Source organism: Anser brachyrhynchus (genome assembly GCF_964034855.1).
Source record: "Anser brachyrhynchus genome assembly, chromosome: 10".
NCBI classification, from domain to species: domain Eukaryota; kingdom Metazoa; phylum Chordata; class Aves; order Anseriformes; family Anatidae; genus Anser; species Anser brachyrhynchus.
This window is the reverse complement of record NC_137705.1, coordinates 2,254,768-2,271,944: the sequence shown is the minus strand read 5'-3', so window position 1 is coordinate 2,271,944 and position 17,177 is coordinate 2,254,768. Positions and strand designations below refer to the sequence as shown.

Below are 17,177 nucleotides of genomic sequence, written 5' to 3'. Positions count from 1 at the left end.
AGGAGCTCCTGGGCAGAGGAAGATGAAGAGCAGCAGGCACCCGGTAGGGAAGAGGAGGAGGAGGAGGAGGAGGAGGAGGAGGAGCGAAGGCTGGTGGGGAAGGCATGTGGCTCATTTTCAGTACCCGAGGAGTGCTTCCAGCAGTGGAGTGTAATGAAAAAATACAACAACAAAAAAAAGGAAAGAAGATAACTGAGCAGTGTGCCTGTGTGGTAACTGCCCTGTCCCAGCTCACGGTGCGTTACCCGCTGGGCTGTGTTCAAGGCAGGGGTGCTACACTGACCGTGCCATGCCCCAAAGGATTTTCAAACACCTCATGAGTTCTGTCCCAGCTCCTTTCTAGGGCACAGAACTAAATTCTCGATTTTTTTTTCAACCAGAATTTTGGCAAAGACATTTTTCTTATTGAGAGATGATCAAACTCCCCCATCACACCATGCCGGGAAACATAATCCTGTTTCCTCAGCAACTTTCCATTCTCCTCCTCTCCCATGGAAGATCTGCCCTCCTCATCATCACCATCCTCTTCTTCCTCCTCCTCCTCCTCATTCTCCTCCTCCATGACAGACGGTGGCCAGAGGCCCTGAGAGAAGGGTGCCCGTCTCCTTCAGGCCTCCTCCCCACCTCTCTCGGTGTGACCAGGGATCTCCACCACAGGCCTGAAGGGGCCCTCGCTGGCAGCCAGAGCCTCCCCCCCGAGAGCTGGTGGACCTGACGTGAGGGACACAAATCCCATTTGCATGCGTTGAGGACGAGCTCCTCTCAGCATTTTATTAGAATCCTTTCTTCCTCCTTCATTTCTCTTTACGCCTCTCTCCCACTGGTCTCTTAATCCTTGCGCTCAGCGGGTTGTTTATTGTTTATGTAAACATCCCCCACTGCTGTCTCTTATTCCCTTCCAGCCCTCCTTAAACATTTGGCTTCTCCTGCCCTTCCTAGCATAACACAGCCCAGCCCAGCACTGCACTGCAGACCTTTTGGTTTAACACTCCTTATTCTTCTTCAGTTGCTCCTCCAAAAAAAAAAAAAAAAAAAAAGTGCTGCATTTCAACACCAGCAACTAAGACAAACCAGCCTCACAACTTCAGTGTTTGGCTCCTCCAGCAAACATGGAGCTCCCACAGAGCTCTGCCAAGGGACATCAGAGTTTACTACAGATTTAAAGATCACGCCTTTCTAGAAGCATCAGCTCTTACACAACTGGAAATTAAAACTATTAACATCTTTAGGATTATTTTTTCTTCAGCCAAAACCAAACCTCTGTTCCAAGGGAATTATTTTTCTGTACAAATTCCTGAGATGTTGCTATCTGCATATTCCTCTGTAAGGAGAGAAGAAAAAAAAATAAATTATGCAATGCTATAAGGCTTAAAATAAGTGGAAAAGATTAAAAAAAATACCATCTCTGAAACATTTGCAAGTGAAAACATATCACTCAATTTAAATTCTTCTAGAATTGACAACAGAGAAAAGTTGTCAAGCGTTGGTCCAAATTTTTCCTTACATTTGGTACTTTTCACAGCCACCTCCGTGCCTCCCCCAAATCCCACGGGCCTGTGGCAGGGAGAGGTGAGGTGGGGGGACCGCTGCGGGCTGCTCGGGGGCCTCCCAGGGAAGGGACGATTGCTCTTGGATCAAAGCATGGCACATTCCCACTGGTCACAAAGAAAATCTGTAGTTTAAAGAAGAGCAATCTGGCATAATAAGGTTTTGCAGGGAAGAAAATCCGGGTAGAGATGCCTGAGAAACTGAGGAGGGCCTTCAAGCAGCCGGGGAAGACCCCCAAGCAAAGTGTGGTTGTTGGCACAAAGAGACCTGGGGCTCCTGGGAGGATTCTAGGTTCCTGCAGCTCCTGGCAGGGCAGGGATGCTGCTCAGGTACCAGCTGTGCAAGGGGATTTGTGACTGGCACGACGTGAACTTGCTGTGTGTGGGTTGACTAGTTTCCCGCATGAATGTATTGACCTAGTTTTCTGGCAATTCCTGGAGTTATACCTATGAAAAAATACTGTACTAACTTCTCAGAATACGTACGGGAGAAAGGAAATGGTGTTACATATATCAAATAGGTCCTTTTTCACTTACAACTATTTCATATGGTTTAGCAGGACATAGGAAATGAAATGCAATAAGGCTGCTACAGGCTCATCCATACACTCCTTATTAATTCCCCAGTGCCTCCCACCAGCGCATCACTTAAGGTAAGAATGTCTGTCTCCCTGTGCCTCCTAACCCATGGCTATTTTAAGAAATACTGAGTGAGGCATCAGGGTTCAGCAGGACACTGTCAGCGAATTGATTGGGATTTGCATGGAAGGGCAGTTCGCGCACACCCTGTCCCTCACAGCACGCACACGTGTTAACCACGAAGTGAATTCGCTTGCAATTTATAGCCCTGCTTTTTCCAATTTGCTCCACTAACTCATTCAGCTTCTGGCAGGTCTCAATTCCAGCCACGGGATTGTTCAGCACAAAACAAAATGACATTGTCGCCCTAATCGATTCGAACTCGTGGCAACCTGCGAGTTACGTGCACTTCTCCTGGATGGTTTTTGTGCTGTGAGTGCTCCCTGGGTGCTGCTCAGTGCCAGCCCGGAGGCAGCAGCAGCAGCACGAGCTGTCCCCACCACTGCTCTGTGGCACAAACACAAGCCGTGATGTGATTTTCCCTCCCTCTTACACAGCTCCATGGCACGACGTGTAAGGTGAGGTTGGCCAGGACGTTGCATTCCTCTGGCCAGCCGTTCTACTTCCTAGCATTTAAACCCGTAGTGCCATCTATTTTGGGTGAAGAATTTACAGAAACCAAAACAATCTGTAATAAGAATAAGAGAAGTTAAAATAAAATGCTCACAGACCTGGAAACTGAGCTATGATGCCTCGCAGCTGTGATGGAGCAAAGGGCTTCCTTCTCCCATGGACCTGGGTCCATGGCAGGCATGGGGAAAGACACTGGAAAAGGAGGAAGGGGAGCTGCAGAGCAGCTCAGAGGCTGTTTGTGTCTGTGTACCACCACCACTAGGGAAATACAGACAATATCTGGGCTTCTGTTAAAAAGCACTGATTTCTCACCGACGAGGGTAAAAGAAAAGGCAGGCTCATGGGCAGTGCTGCCCATCAGTACGGCGACACGGGCCCAAGAAGACGAGAAAGAAATGCCTGTAACATTTTCTGCCGGTGTCTTGCACCTTGCTGCACACCTTGGTGGAAGTGATGCCATCTCCTGTGAAAATACGTAGGAAGCTGCCTTCCTACTTCTGCAAAATAACATATAAAAAAAAAGTAAAAAAAAAAAATCATCTTACAGATTATTCAGTTCAGAGAGACTGTTCCAGTCAGAAAGTAATCCTTAATGTCACGTTCCACCCCGGGCAGAGTAAGGGTTATGCCTTGACCACTACACAGCAAACTTCAAAAGGATGAAAACATGAGACAAGACTAACTAATATAGGTTAGTGATGCTGCCCTCCTCTGATAGCCCCTTGTCACCTCTGAGGAAATCCTGGCATGCTTTTATCCAAAGTTTCCACTGATTAAGTCAACCAGCATCTCAGGAACAACACCTGGATGTTTTATGTCCTTAAACAGTCACGCACTGATTAAAAAACAGTACCTCCATGATGGGAGCAGGCATTTTAGCTGCATTTTTAGAGTCAACACATCTAAATATTTGAAGATCGCTGCCAATCTTTACCTTTAAGCAGCATAGCACCACACAGGGAGGGTCAGACTCCTTCTTTAAATATTTACAAGAAATCCACTGTGTTCTTGCTTGGAGACTGCAAGGCAGTCTAAAAGCTCAGAGAAATACCATCACCCTCTGCCTGCCTTTCCCGACTGCAGGATCCAAATGGGTTTTCTCTACATTCAACTTTGATCAGCTTTCCTCTGCCTTTTCTGTGCTGCGTCTGAATATTTGGGCTTTCTGTCATTAGGACAGGGCCAGAAACAGAGCCGACATCAGGGGCTGGGTTTTCCAGACCCCAGATTTTGGCCCTTCTGAGTGCAGCCAAGCACCAAGAGCTGCTCAGCCAGCCTTTTTAATTTATTTATTTTTTATTTTTTTTTTTTAATTTGAGATACTGAAATGCAAAGAAATTAAGACCAGGCAGCACGTGACAACACAGAGAAATGGCTGTCTCGGTACAATTAGCACCTAAAACGCAGGTGCATTTTGGCTGCATGTACACAAGCCAGGAGCATCGCCCCCGTGCTGGTTAGGTGCTGGGCTGTAAATCCCTGAGCTGCCTAACAGCTGCGGCCAGAGCTGCGACTGCAGCCCAGCTCTGTCAATTAGGGGCACGGAAATTCATCCTACTAACTAGCTTCATTAGGAAAACAAGTTATCACGTGTAGAACCAACTCATGTGAGCATAAACAAAAATCTCTTTCTTAAGCATCGTTTTGGACAGATGGTTTTTCCACGTTTGTGGAAAAAGGGCTCATTTTTCAGCACGAGGAGGTGGGGTAATCACCTCCTAATTAACACCAGCTCTCAGCATGGGGCTGGCTGCAGAGCACGGTCTTTGAGGGGAAGGTATTGGATGTATCCAATTTTCTTACACAAATTTCAGACATAAAGAAATTGCAAAACCACTATTGTTTTGGTTAACATCAGGAACATTTGTATTCAAGTAAATCCTACAACTGGGATCTTGATTCCTCCCCATTTTAAACCGTCTTCCACGAAAAACCTGCAAAAAGGCTACACAGGAGCTCAGAGTCTATTTTCTTACGAGGTGAACCACATATACCCAAAGAATAAAGTGACAATTTCTTCATGTTTCTGAGTTATGGATTGGAAAAATAGTCTCAGCAACATTGATCAATGGGAACTTCAAAGAGGAATGTGGACCATCTATTACATTTTCTCCCAATTACTGTCCTGCTGAGAATTGCATTTTATGTGCCTTCCAGGCTTCAAAAAAGGGAGTGGGATTAAAAAAAAAAAAAGCTCATGAGAGAGTTTTACCTTTTTATTGAACCTAGACACTAGAGAGCCAGTTAGGTAAATTCTGAGTTGCTGTTGCAGATGTGACCAGCCTGATGGTGTCTACAGAACCGTGAGATTTTTTATTATTTTTTTTTTCAATTTGTAGCCAAAGCATGTAAAGGACAAAGGCAAAAGGCATTAAAATATATTTTAGAGTTGATCCAGCCCCAAAACAGTGTTTCAGTGGCTAAATATCTGAAAAACTTATTTCAAGGTGACTTTGTAGCTTTTGTCCAATCCATTCAGGTTTTACAGTCCTTTAAAGTCTATAAGAGTACATTTTTAGCTAGCTATAAAATAAAAACACTGTTTTGAAAACAAAAGTCAGAAACATCCCTTGAAGTTGTCATTTTTTTCTGACCATTTTCTTTCCTTTTTGTTTATAACTTTGACAAATTGTATCTAAATCCATTAATCATTTCCACTAAGCCGAAAATGATTTATCTTATTTGTTAGGTGAATTTTAGCTCTTTATTGTGTTATTTCAATTAATGAGCTCGTGGGGCCTGGTTTTGCAGGGGAAAGGAGAACCGATTGCTTTCCTCTTCTTTTCCACGGGAAACTACAGATAAACGTGATGCCATCACCACTCACTCCCTCAGGCGAATTGCCTCTCCCTCCACAGGCTAAACCGAAGGTTTCGTTAAAGTGGAGAAGCCAGGAAAGCACCGGAAAGCAAGAGAAATAGCAGCAATGCCCCCTGAGCAGATGGCACTTTTCCACAGTGTTTTCTGGGGGGTTGTTTGTTTGTTTGTTTTGGTTGTTTTCTATTTTTTTCCTTTTTAAGCCCAGACCACCAAGTGCCCAGCAGCTGCCATTGCTCCTAATGGAGGTCAGCGAGGCTGAACACCTCGACGTTGTTTCTCCTCCATCCCTGACCAGGTGCGATAAGTGCACAGGTCTCGTCACCTCCGTCTGCCTCACCCGCCCGCTGAGCGAGGCAGGAGGCGACGGGGCTTCTCTCAGAGCGGCTGTCGGGAAGGGGCGAGGAGATTTGTGGGAAGGTGAGCACTGCTTTCCAGGCAACGACATTATCTGCGGCCTTCAAGTAAAGCAAGTACTCGGCTGGATCGGGGCCAGAGTGCTCAGCCTTGTGCAGGTACCGATAAGAGCAACATAAATTGTCATTCAGGAATAAAAACGGGCAGGTGCTTACTTTTCCATAGCGCATCCAGGCAATTGGGCTCTCTCTGGAAGAGATGTAATTCTCCGTGAATGCACCACCTTACACGTAATGCGCCATTTCTCAGCATTTCTCAGCCTCTTGTATTCTGCTAAGCACAAACCTTCGAGCAAAGCTGGATGTGCCGTGGAAGTCTGATCATGCGTCTTCGTAGAGAAGGAAAGAGCCAATTCCTTCTGGCAGCAACAGAAAGCAGAGACAAATGACAGAAAGTTCAGATCAGTCGTTGGAAATGACTTCTCTGTGCCGAAATAAATGCTTCCAGAGCAGAGGCAGCAACACCTTAAGTATTTGTAGGAGTGAAACCATAACTTTAACTCTAGCTGGTCAATGGTTTTGATTCAAAAGTCATTTAATTTAAAGGCGGACTGTTTTGTTCTGGGGGAAGGCTGCGGCTGATGAGTTTTGCCGGCATTAATGCAGCATCCTTTCCTTTCACTGACATATTCCCACAGAAAAAGTCAAAGCAGTAAGTATGCGCACCTCACATAATAAAATGAATATCAGCATTATTAATTTTAAAAATAAATATTTCATTTAACAGATCAAGTTAGATGCAAAAATACAGCTGCTTCATTAACATCTAGATTTGATTTTAATGAAAATAATGGTATAGGTTTACGTTAAGTTTTGCGCACACAGCAGCTGACAGGATATGGCATGCCTGCTTGGACCAAACATATTCGGAATACAGATTTAATGCTTTGGGCCATTAAGTGAAGGCAGTCATGTTAACACAGCTATAGAAAGCCGTGATTTATACTCACTGTGACATTAATGACAATTTCACTCAAAAATTGTATCTGGTTTGGATGGCCGCCAACGTGGAAAGCAGCTTTGTATCAGGAGGTTAACAGGTTGACTTGTGGAAATCACAAAAAAATAGAGGTTCCTATTTTATTCTGTAACGGGGAGGTTATTTGGGGGGGGGGGTTGACGTGACAGACTCCCGAATGCTACCAGCTGGGTCTGCCGTGTCAGCGCTTCCGAGAGGCGACGCTGCACGAGGCCCTGCCAGCCCCCGAGACAGCAGGAGAGCTTCTCAGAGCTGCTTTCACCGACCCAGCCATTCCTCAGCCCTGAGGAAAGGGGCGTTATTCTCCAAAAGGCCATTATTTGGACAAATCAAGAGTGGCAATGCAGGGAGCCTCGCAGTGCCACAGCAGAACCAGAGGTACAGGCAGCTGAGCAAATGGTCGCCGCAAAGGCAGAGGACCAAGCCGTTCAGAAGACAAAGTACCCAGCTGCATCTGTGCTATGGATCTGTCCCAGGAAGAGAAAGCTGATTTGGCCACTTGGCTATTTACACTCTAGCCTTCCTAGTCCTTTTTGATATTTAAATCGCACAAAGCATTTTTCCGCTCTAAAATGCTCTTTATACAAAAAACGCTGATGAAGCAGCACAGAGGTAATTGCACTCCAGCAGGTCTGGAGCAGCCTCTGCTCACAGCCGGTCCTGAGCCGCTGCCAGCAAGCGTGAACGAGGGCACAGCCTGCTGGACCCGTCCCCACTGCTTCTGGCGGCACAGGAGCTCTGAGGGTGGCTGTGAGGTCCACGCTGCCTGTGCCGGCAGCGCCTGAAGCTTCGTGTTTGGTGTTCCTTCAGCACACCAGGCCCGATTGTAACTTCAGCCCTAAGAACAGAAACCCACAGCAACCCCTCGGTGGTGTTTGGGATCCAGCAGGCATCCTTCCCGACCCTGTGCCGAGGCTGTGTGCTCCTGGCGGTGCCGTGGCCGCCTGTGCCTGCCTCACAGCACCCCTCCAAAGCGGGATGTTCTTCGCCAGAGTCCTCCCAAGGTGGGCTCCTGGCCGTGCTCTTCACATGCAATAAGCTTCCTAACGAGGTTTAGCTTTCTGACACCTCTCCTTAGCTTAACAGCTAAAACTGCATCAAACGGGGTTAAGCGGTTGTTTTGGGGGGTGATTAGTCTGCAAGAATCATTACCTGGAGAGCTTTACCAAGAAAACCAAACACTCCTGATACTTTAATCTTGGCGCTGCTAACACTCTGGGTATGACACAGGGCTGAAAGGAACCTGGCGTCCTTGTCACCGTGTGCATCCCCCGTGGCTGCCTCCACGTAATGAGGCTGCTGTGGCTCTGTGACGCATGGCATCTTCTCGTTACTTGGGTATGCAACCCAGCCAGCATGAGTTTACAGAAGCTGCATTTTTACCTGTCAATTGCCGTAATAGGTCCCCAGTCTGGGCGTTTTTACAATGGAAAACTAGCTTGTCAGGGAAATAAACGCTTACATAGAACGCTGGGTTTATCACTGGAGTAAATCAGACATTTGGGAAAAAATAGTAACAGAAGAGATCTACAGCCATAGTGATTTAACAGATCCCCCTTACCCCAGTACATGGGAAAGCCCGTCTTGTGGGTGCTCTCTTGGGCTCCACTTGCCCAAGAAATAAGGCGTTGAGGAGCGCAGCCGGAGGAGCAGGCGAGGAGGAGAGCCCGGCCCATCGCACCGCACCGCCCTGGGCATGGAGGAGAAAAGGCTCGAGGAGAGCTGCCCTCCCACCTAGATGCTGATCGCAGCTTTCAAGGTCAAACCGGGCAGCTGCTGAGAGAGGAATTTAGAAGTTCGTGATGCAGATGATCAGCAGGATTGAGTTTTGGGTAACCTTAAGCTGCCCCTTATTAAGGAGACACAGTTGCAGAGCAAAGAGTACAGATTTCCCAGATCCCGGGCTAATGCCTTGCAGTCATCTCATTGGCTTTGGTCTTTAATCATTCCAGAGGCACAACTCCCACCCATGTCTGCACAGCTTTTGCGTTCTTGCGAAATCATCATCTTTTCACAGCAAAATCCCACACTCAGCTTCAGTGGGAACTGGGTGGCCGAACGGCAGCGAAAAATCCCAGGCGAGTCTCCTTTCTGAACCAACTTAAAATTAAAAATGCAATAAATAGCTTGCAGCAGAGATCTAAGAAAACACTGCATGACTGCATGGCAGCAAATGTGCTTGCTTTTGAGACATTTATGTCTGTGCAAGTGCATACTTCTATTGAATATACCCTAAAAAATGCAAGATTCACATATGGACTGAGTACAAAGACTTCCCACGTGCCCATGATGCAATCCTCCACGCACACACAAGGCTCTTGCATTAAGGTGACAAACACCAAGGAGGAAATGGTCACGTTCCTGTGTCTTCCGTGGAGCTTACTTTAAAACATCTGTTCAAGTGTACCAGTGTGGGAGGCCTGGCTTTGCACAAGCAGAAGCCGCAGAGCATACCGCCAGCCGTGCCAGGGTCTCTGCGGGACCTGCCCGTGTCCTCCTGCATAACATGGGGTTATCCGAGGTACTGCTGCTCCACTGGCTTTGGCCAGCTCCAAGGAAAGAAAACGAGAATCTCTTTAATTAAGGAAATCAAGTTACCTTGCATGGGCTGGTTTTCGCCGCAGATTAGAAGCGGCTCTCACAGGTCAGTTGATTTATGGGATCCTCAGGGCAACATGCTCATGTGTCCACAGCCCAAATCCCCGTTTTATGCAACACCCACAGTCTGACCTGCAATGACCCCAGCATTTTCCTGCCAATGCTTTCCAGGATGCAAGGAGGTCCCATCAGAGCTGGGAGGATGCTCAGGTGCTTTTGGTCCCCTTGGAAGCTGTGAAGGCACGGCTGCTCTCCCCTGCGAGGCCACCCTGGAGTAGGTTCGGTGCCGTGGGATGCAGGAGGATCGGGGCAACACATGGGCAAGCCCACAAAACTGGCAGCTCCCCAGGAAAGCAGAGAAGTTTTTCACATCTACATTTTCCTCCTTACTGAGATATAACGTTATTTCTTGGAAAACATCTTTTAGTCCATGAATCATTCCTGTGGGTAGAAAAAAAAAATACTCTTTTTCAAAAACAAATCAGAAAGCCTCCCAAAAACGCATGAGGTTATCAAATTTCTGAGGGAGTGAAAAACTCTAAAATTTAATTTAGGATTCAGTTTTCCTTCTGTGGTTTCTCAGCCCTGCTAGGAGCTGTAGGTATTTGAGTTTGCAACACAGATATTTTTAAATTTATTGTCAGTATGACAATGATTATGTAGCCCATTGAGATCGAGTGGGGTGATTTAGTGTTTTGGAGGCATTTGTCATGTTTGATGAATGCATCTGGTGATTCAGGGCAATGAAAATGTGAGATTTCCAGCCGGTGAGAGATAAAGGATGACGATTGATACACAGGGCTATGACAGCAGCTGTATAAGGTTACAAAAATTTTATTTGTTTCTCATTTGAATTTTCGGAGGAAGATGGGAAGGAAGATATGCCTTAGCTGGCTCTTTGCTGGATGGGCCGTGCAGACATTCCTAATGCTTTGACCACACTTAGTTGGGAACGAAGCAATATTTACCCGTCTGGTTCCTGGTCTCTTGTCTGTCATCACTTACCTGATCTTAGATTGTGAGCTTTTGGGGAGAAATTCATTTTGCAGCCTGCTTGAGCAACAGACACCAAGCGCAGCATAGTCCTGAGCCATGAGGGCTGCCTGTGGGACATGCAGAAATACAAACACAAAGGTACAAAGCAAAAAAAACATCAGTGAAAACCATCAGTGCTGCAATAAGCATCGGGAAGGACCAGGAAGAAAGATGTCTGTCCTTGTGGGTTTCTATCAGGCATTCGTTCTGCACTAACTTATGGTGAACCAGAAGGAAATATCCTGGGTGAATGGCAATCTGCATGGCTTTGAGAACTACTTTTCAAAAAATCTACTTCATGGATTTGAAAATGACCTTTATATCCATCTTGCGGATCTGTGGGCAGGCAGAGGAGGCTGCTGTGGGAAGCAGAGGATAAGGAGGGTGAGGAAGACAGGCTGCAGCCCAGCAGAACCAGCGCCCACGGAGACCCGACGTTCCTGCAGCCAGCAGCATTTTCTAATGTAGCTGTGCTCCATGGCAGCGGTACAATCAAGGATAAAGGCAATAACCTTTTCTACTATTAGAAACAGACAGGTTACTCACTTCTTATATATCTTTTTTGGGGTGAAAAGAGATTTTTTCCTGCTGTCTTACAGCCCTGGGATCTGACAGCTGCCTAAAGCTAGAGGATCTGCTTTCAGAAGAAACCCACACCTGAAATGTTGAATACACGAGAGATGCCATGTTGTATTTTTCAGAAATTGGATTGTAAAAACTCCCACATTCTTACCACATGTCAGCTTAGATCACTGCACTGCACCTGCCCAAATTCCCCCTCAGAGCTTCCATAGCGTGTTATTATTCATCGCTCCCTGCTCTACAGTGGTGCCTCGCAGAGCTCCGTGCTTTGCGCACGAGGAAGCTGCCTTCAGTGGTGAATGGATGAGATTTCAGTTTGACAAATTTGTAAATCCTTTAGGGATCCCATCAAACGCAAAGTGCTGTGTGAATACAGGCTGTCAGCCCGTTGAATCCGACGCAGCCGCTCGCGGAGCTCGGTGCTGCTCGTTGGGTAGAGCTGATGGCTGAACACCAGGCTTTTAGCGTGGCCAGCAGCCTCGTGGGCTCCAGCCTCTTCCTCGCACGGACTGCAGCCTGGTGGCACATTCCCATTCAGAGGTCACTGAAGTTTCTGTTACAATGGGATTTGCCATGCCAAAAGAGGAGATTTATATGCATCCATGCATTTATTGAAAGCTTGTCTGATATTACATATCCAAGCAAGTCCATTTGTTTTTCGGTTGATGCACTTACTGTGAGATTTGACTTCCATGTATAAGCTCCACTGAGAAATAATGCCCACTGAAACCTGTCCCTATTGCATAACCCCTTCTGATCTCAGATCCTCATAACATCAATCAGCGATGCTGTCTGTAAAACCTAATAAGGCTGACTCGTCAAAATGAGTTCTTGAAAAGCAACGCTAAAAACTTTTGGTTTTCTCCTTCTCTATTATTATTATTATTTCCCTTGACTGCTGGGTTTGTAAATAATATGCATACATTGATTCATAAACTATTGAGTCTTAAATTATTGACTGACTTAATGTCAGCCTCCAAGTCTACCCCATTTAAAATTCCTCTTGGTTTCAGTATCTTGTCCTGAAAAGCACTGAGGGCTCATAGCTTGCAGTGCTGTGGCTCCCGGGGGATGCTGCAGAAACCCACCTACCTCTCCCTCGGTAAAAGAGCCAGATGGGGAAGGCGAGTCACAGCCAGCCAGGATCTGCTTCGCAAAACTTTATTTCTTCCAAGAGATGGAGAGGTCCATGGGACCAAATGCCTTGCTGGAAGTAAAGGTGACAGAATCTGGCCTGTAAGAAACAGCAGATTATTTGTACTGCACGTATCAGCCAATTTGTCAGCGTACATTTTAGAATGTGCATGTTGTGCTGTTGTCACACACCTCGCTAAATTGGCACCCCTTTAAGACCAAAGTGTGCCTTCTGCTCCAGAATCCCAGTAGAAAGGCTCCTTGCGAGCACTTTCCAAGCAGCTGCCCGGCTACCTGTTTTGTTTATCTACGAGCTGCAAGAACCTTGAACTGAGGGTCTCCATAGCTGAAGGAGAAATATTTACCGTAGTTGAATAAGGAGCGAAAGTACAATGCAAACAGATGTCAGGTTAGCTGCTGCTTAAGGCAAAAAGAAAGGAAATTGAGGATATTATTGCTTCAAACCAGATGAAAAGTCATGCTAATGTCATTAATGATATTCCTAGGTAAACTCAGGCTTGCCAATGCTAGTCCATCATTCTGAAATATTTTGTCTCTACTTTCAGACAGAAGTACTCCATATTAACTAATGCCTCATTTTACCTTATGTTATTTAGGGTTTCCAAAGAAAATAGTTTCCATTCATATTCCATAAAAGCAAACTCATGTTCTGCTGCTATTAGCTGAGCTTTAACTTTATCCAAAGCCCAGGTCTCACTTAAGAAAGCCAGTTTTAGATGTACATCAATCCATATCAATCTATATAGTAGTACTTATGATGAATAAATTGATTTTTCTCATTGCTCTATGCTGCCTAAAATTATTCGATTATGTATTTAGCTGCTAATGGAAACTCATTAGTAGATTTTCATTTCATGCTTGTTTGCACCTGCAATCCATTTCTTCTTGTCCAAAGGACCATTTCATTTAGGTTGCATGCTATAAATTGTCTTGCATATAAACTGATAAGCATCAGCCAAAATTCAGTATACTTGGTCTGAAATAGCTCAGGGCCATCATTTTTACAACAGCATCATTAAAGCAACAGATCTCCAGTGATTCATTGCCATTTATTACTGTGCATATTGATGGTATAACTTACCTCTTAGTTCACTGTTTAATTTTGTTATCTTTGCAGTGACAGTCCCTTAACATCTTCCCCCTCACTCTTCCCTGGAGTCCTCCCAGAGCCCCACAAGGCTCCTGTCCATCTTTTTTAACGTGAGGATGGGACACGCAGGGAAGTACCCACCCGACCTAACCTTGGGCACTGACTTTGGATGCAGGAATTTGATTTTTTGTTATCCCCATTAAAATGTCAGTAGTTCTGAGCTTAGCCTAACTATGGCAGAGCAGTAGGGCTTGGCAAGAGATTTAAGCCACACACACATTTTCCTGCAAGAGAAGGAAAACATCACCAGTCCCACTGGGGCTCAGATTCAAAGAAAAAGGACACCAGAATTGTCATTGTAATGTCATCATAATAATGATCACAGTAAAGGTCTCTGTCGTTCAATAAAACCAATAAAACATATGCTTAATAGGCATTTGTCTTATTTGGAGGGATACACTGTGATTTGTTTCTGAACACCATCCTGTCCTAACCAAGCTGAATCCAGCTACTGTGTTGTCTGGTCAATTTTTTGTTTGTTTGTTTTTGTTTTGTTTTAACAATACAAGTCAACTAGACTTTTAACTGCATAGATCAAAGGAGTATATTTTTGGCCATAAAGATTTATGGCCTCCCAGCTTCTCCTGTGGGCAATGCTCGGATGCATGCAAAAAGCTCTTCAGTGGGTACACAAGGATGAGAGGCTTTTTTAGGACATGTCTTCAAAGCAGTTGCAACTAGTGACAATGTTAAAAAGTGAGGCACAAATCTCAGCTAGCTCCCACGCAAGAGAAACAGCAGAGCAGATGTCCCAACGTACCTGTTCAGTGTTCCTTCGGGCATTTCCAGCTCAGCCACAGCCCCCCGAGCTGCACCACTGGCCGCCGGTGGCACATCTCCTGCAAGTAGAAACACAAGGGAAGACGTCCAGAGATCAGAGGTGCAGGAGCAGCAGAGGACGATCGCTTCCTCATCTGAAGGTGCTGGGCTTATGTTGGGGTTTTGAATTAAAGACAAACAAAAAACAACAATTAAAAACAACCAACAAACAAAACCCAAAGAACAACATCCCGGTTAATGAAGCAGAATCTGATCATAAGAACTGTCACATTTTATTTTCATATAGAAGCATCACAACTTGTTGAACTTCAGCAGAATTATGCTGAATTGATACAAATATAAGAGCTGATTCTGTTAGTACTGTGTGCTAATATAGCCCCTGCACAGAAAAAATGCAATTGCTGCAAAAATATCTATCTTATCAATGTGCTTAACTCGCTGAGGGTCAGACTGCATTCCCCCCCAAAATAACTGAAAACAGGCACAGATTTTGACTATATTTGTTAAGGGGCCATGATCAATAAAAATCTATTTTTCAATTGAACAGAAGATGCTGTTTGTCTGTGTGTTGCCTGCAGGCCAAAATAGTTTTGAGTGAAACTGGATTCCGGAATATAAAGTTGTGTTGTTTTCGCTCTGTCTTTTAAATGAGCCTTACCAGCATGCAACTGCAATCCTTGTGAACTCTGCAGATTAAATTTCCTTGCTGTAATGACCACTAGGAATTAGTGAAATGTTAATCTCCCCACCTGCTGTGTATGATTATACATGAGTCTAATCAACCTGATTACGAAAGAAAGCAATTTCTGCTTTTATGGATATTTTTTGTTGTCTGCTTTTTGTTGTTGTTCGTGAAGAACTGTAAAATTCTTACCCATATTTTAAAGGGAAAATAATAATTAAATTAAAATCTTTAAAAGGGAGCAATGGAGGCTGCCCATAATTGCTTTACAACAGATACAGTAATTGATGCTCTGAGGATTTATTTCAAAGCACAGAAGTCGAATTAGAAACCTAGCTTTATCTGGATTTGCGTTGCTTTGATGAAGTCACTGTGTCTCTGTGTCTTGATTTTTAGCTAAACAGCTCTTAATGAGAATGCTAATAATTATAAAACTAAATTGTTTTAGGGAGACAAGAGTATAGAACACAAATTTTGCTTTTCCCTTAAAGATACAACCTCAGCTGTGGCACCTTTCTGCTGTGAACCCTGAAACATGCTGCATGGGGCAGGAGGGAATGCACCAGCTGAGTTATCCAAGACAGTTATTTGATGCATTGAAGACAGATTAGAAAGACAATCTAAAAAGCTTACTTGTACTTCTTGTGCAAAATGTTTGCTTGAACTCACATGTATTGACCTAAAAAAACCCCACCACCGACAACAATAAAGTAAAAAAATATTACAGTAGCCTTCTGAACAGGTATTGCACTGCAATTATTATTTTTTTTTCCTGAAATCTGAAACCCAGGAAAATCCAAGCTAGAGTACAGAAATGTGAAAACACAAGGCATGTACAGAAAGCCCCAGCAGGCTGTTGTACCACTTTAGCCATCCCCCAAACCCGCTGCTATCTTCTCAGCAGCCCGAGCCCCTGAGCCTCAGCTTCACCCCTAGCACCACCGTGGTCATCCCCGTGCTTGCACTGGGCATGGACACACATCGAATAATCCCTGGACTGGAAACCAGAACGCCAAATCATCTGATTCCATATATTATAGCTAGTTATCTGAAATCATTCCGAACCTGATGAGCCTCATTCCACAAGCAAGCTTAATATACCCGGAGAAATATGATGCCAATTATGAAACCAGTGTTTCTCAGCACTTTGCATGCAAAGAGCAGGAGATAATCGGGGGTCTCCATGGTGACAGCGTTAAGGTAGCTGGGTTACCTGAATGATAATTTCCATCCCTTCGTCTGATCTTCACGGGTTTTTCACTTTTCATCTTTGACTCTGAATTTGTTAGGTTTCTAATGGGAACGAATTGACAAATATCCTCGTATACCTTAGAGGAAAAGCAAATCTTCTATCGTAGATATTCCTGCAAGTTAATTCACCTTAACAATTTTTGCAGGGCGAGCTGTTCATGGTAGTAGGGAATTTGCCTTCTATGCACATCCAGCCAGCTCTAAATTGGACCTGGGACAGGGTAGACAACACCTTGCTAAAGCAGATCTCCAAAAACTCATTAAAGAAAGCTCCTTCCCCCAGACCAGGGCTTGGGGCAGCCCAGCCCCACTTCTCCAAGCACAGAGGTCCACCGGAGAGCCCATCGATAACCTCCCGTCTTCTTTCTCTCTGCTTAGTGCTCCCACAGCGGCAGGAAAAGTACGCCAGGAAACTAACGTACGTTCAGGCCAGGGCCATCATGATTCGTAACGCCCTCATCCGATTCACATCACATTTTGGAGAAAAATTCCACTGAGATCTCCAAGTCACCCATCACTCCGAGGCAGCGCTGCCTGTCACTGATTTCAGCGAGGAATGCCCGTCGGGGCGATGATGCAGGTCGGGGGCTGGAGGCGGCCGCTGCCCCTCTCCTTGGGCTCTTCAGCCGCGCTTATTAGAGAAGCTGAGCATTTTGCACTTGGGCTCGTTAAAATCTTCGATGCCTTAACCAGTCCTGTCCCTCTCACATTTCGGGTTGTATGGGAATACCCTTGGAAGTCGAAACACAAATCTGAGAGAAATTGCTGGCAGATTAGCCCCATGTCCCGAAGCAAGCATTTAAGGGCCTCGGTAACACCGGACTCCTGTTATTTCGGGTGGCAGAGGCAGCAACAGCACACTCTCGTGCTCTAAGCCCACACCATGCCTTCAGGCCTTTCCCTCATTCTCCTCCCAGCACCCACAGCACCATGCTGCTCCCTGCCCAAGGGTCTAACAGGACAGGGCTTCGTT

The 17,177-nt window shown here is 45.4% G+C and overlaps 1 long non-coding RNA gene across 1 annotated transcript in view; it reads right to left on the bottom strand.

The window, feature by feature from the left end:
- Positions 1–1,329: 1,329 nt before the first annotated feature.
- The window catches only part of LOC308200369, a 37,883-nt gene continuing 22,035 nt past the window's right edge, over positions 1,330–17,177 (bottom strand). Inside the window, exons 8-11 of the long non-coding RNA XR_013955571.1 lie at positions 14,252–14,330; positions 12,279–12,420; positions 10,575–10,672; positions 1,330–10,010 (exon numbers count right to left, since the gene is read on the bottom strand). This is a non-coding gene — a long non-coding RNA (uncharacterized lncRNA). The remainder of the gene's footprint in view (positions 10,011–10,574; positions 10,673–12,278; positions 12,421–14,251; positions 14,331–17,177) is intronic.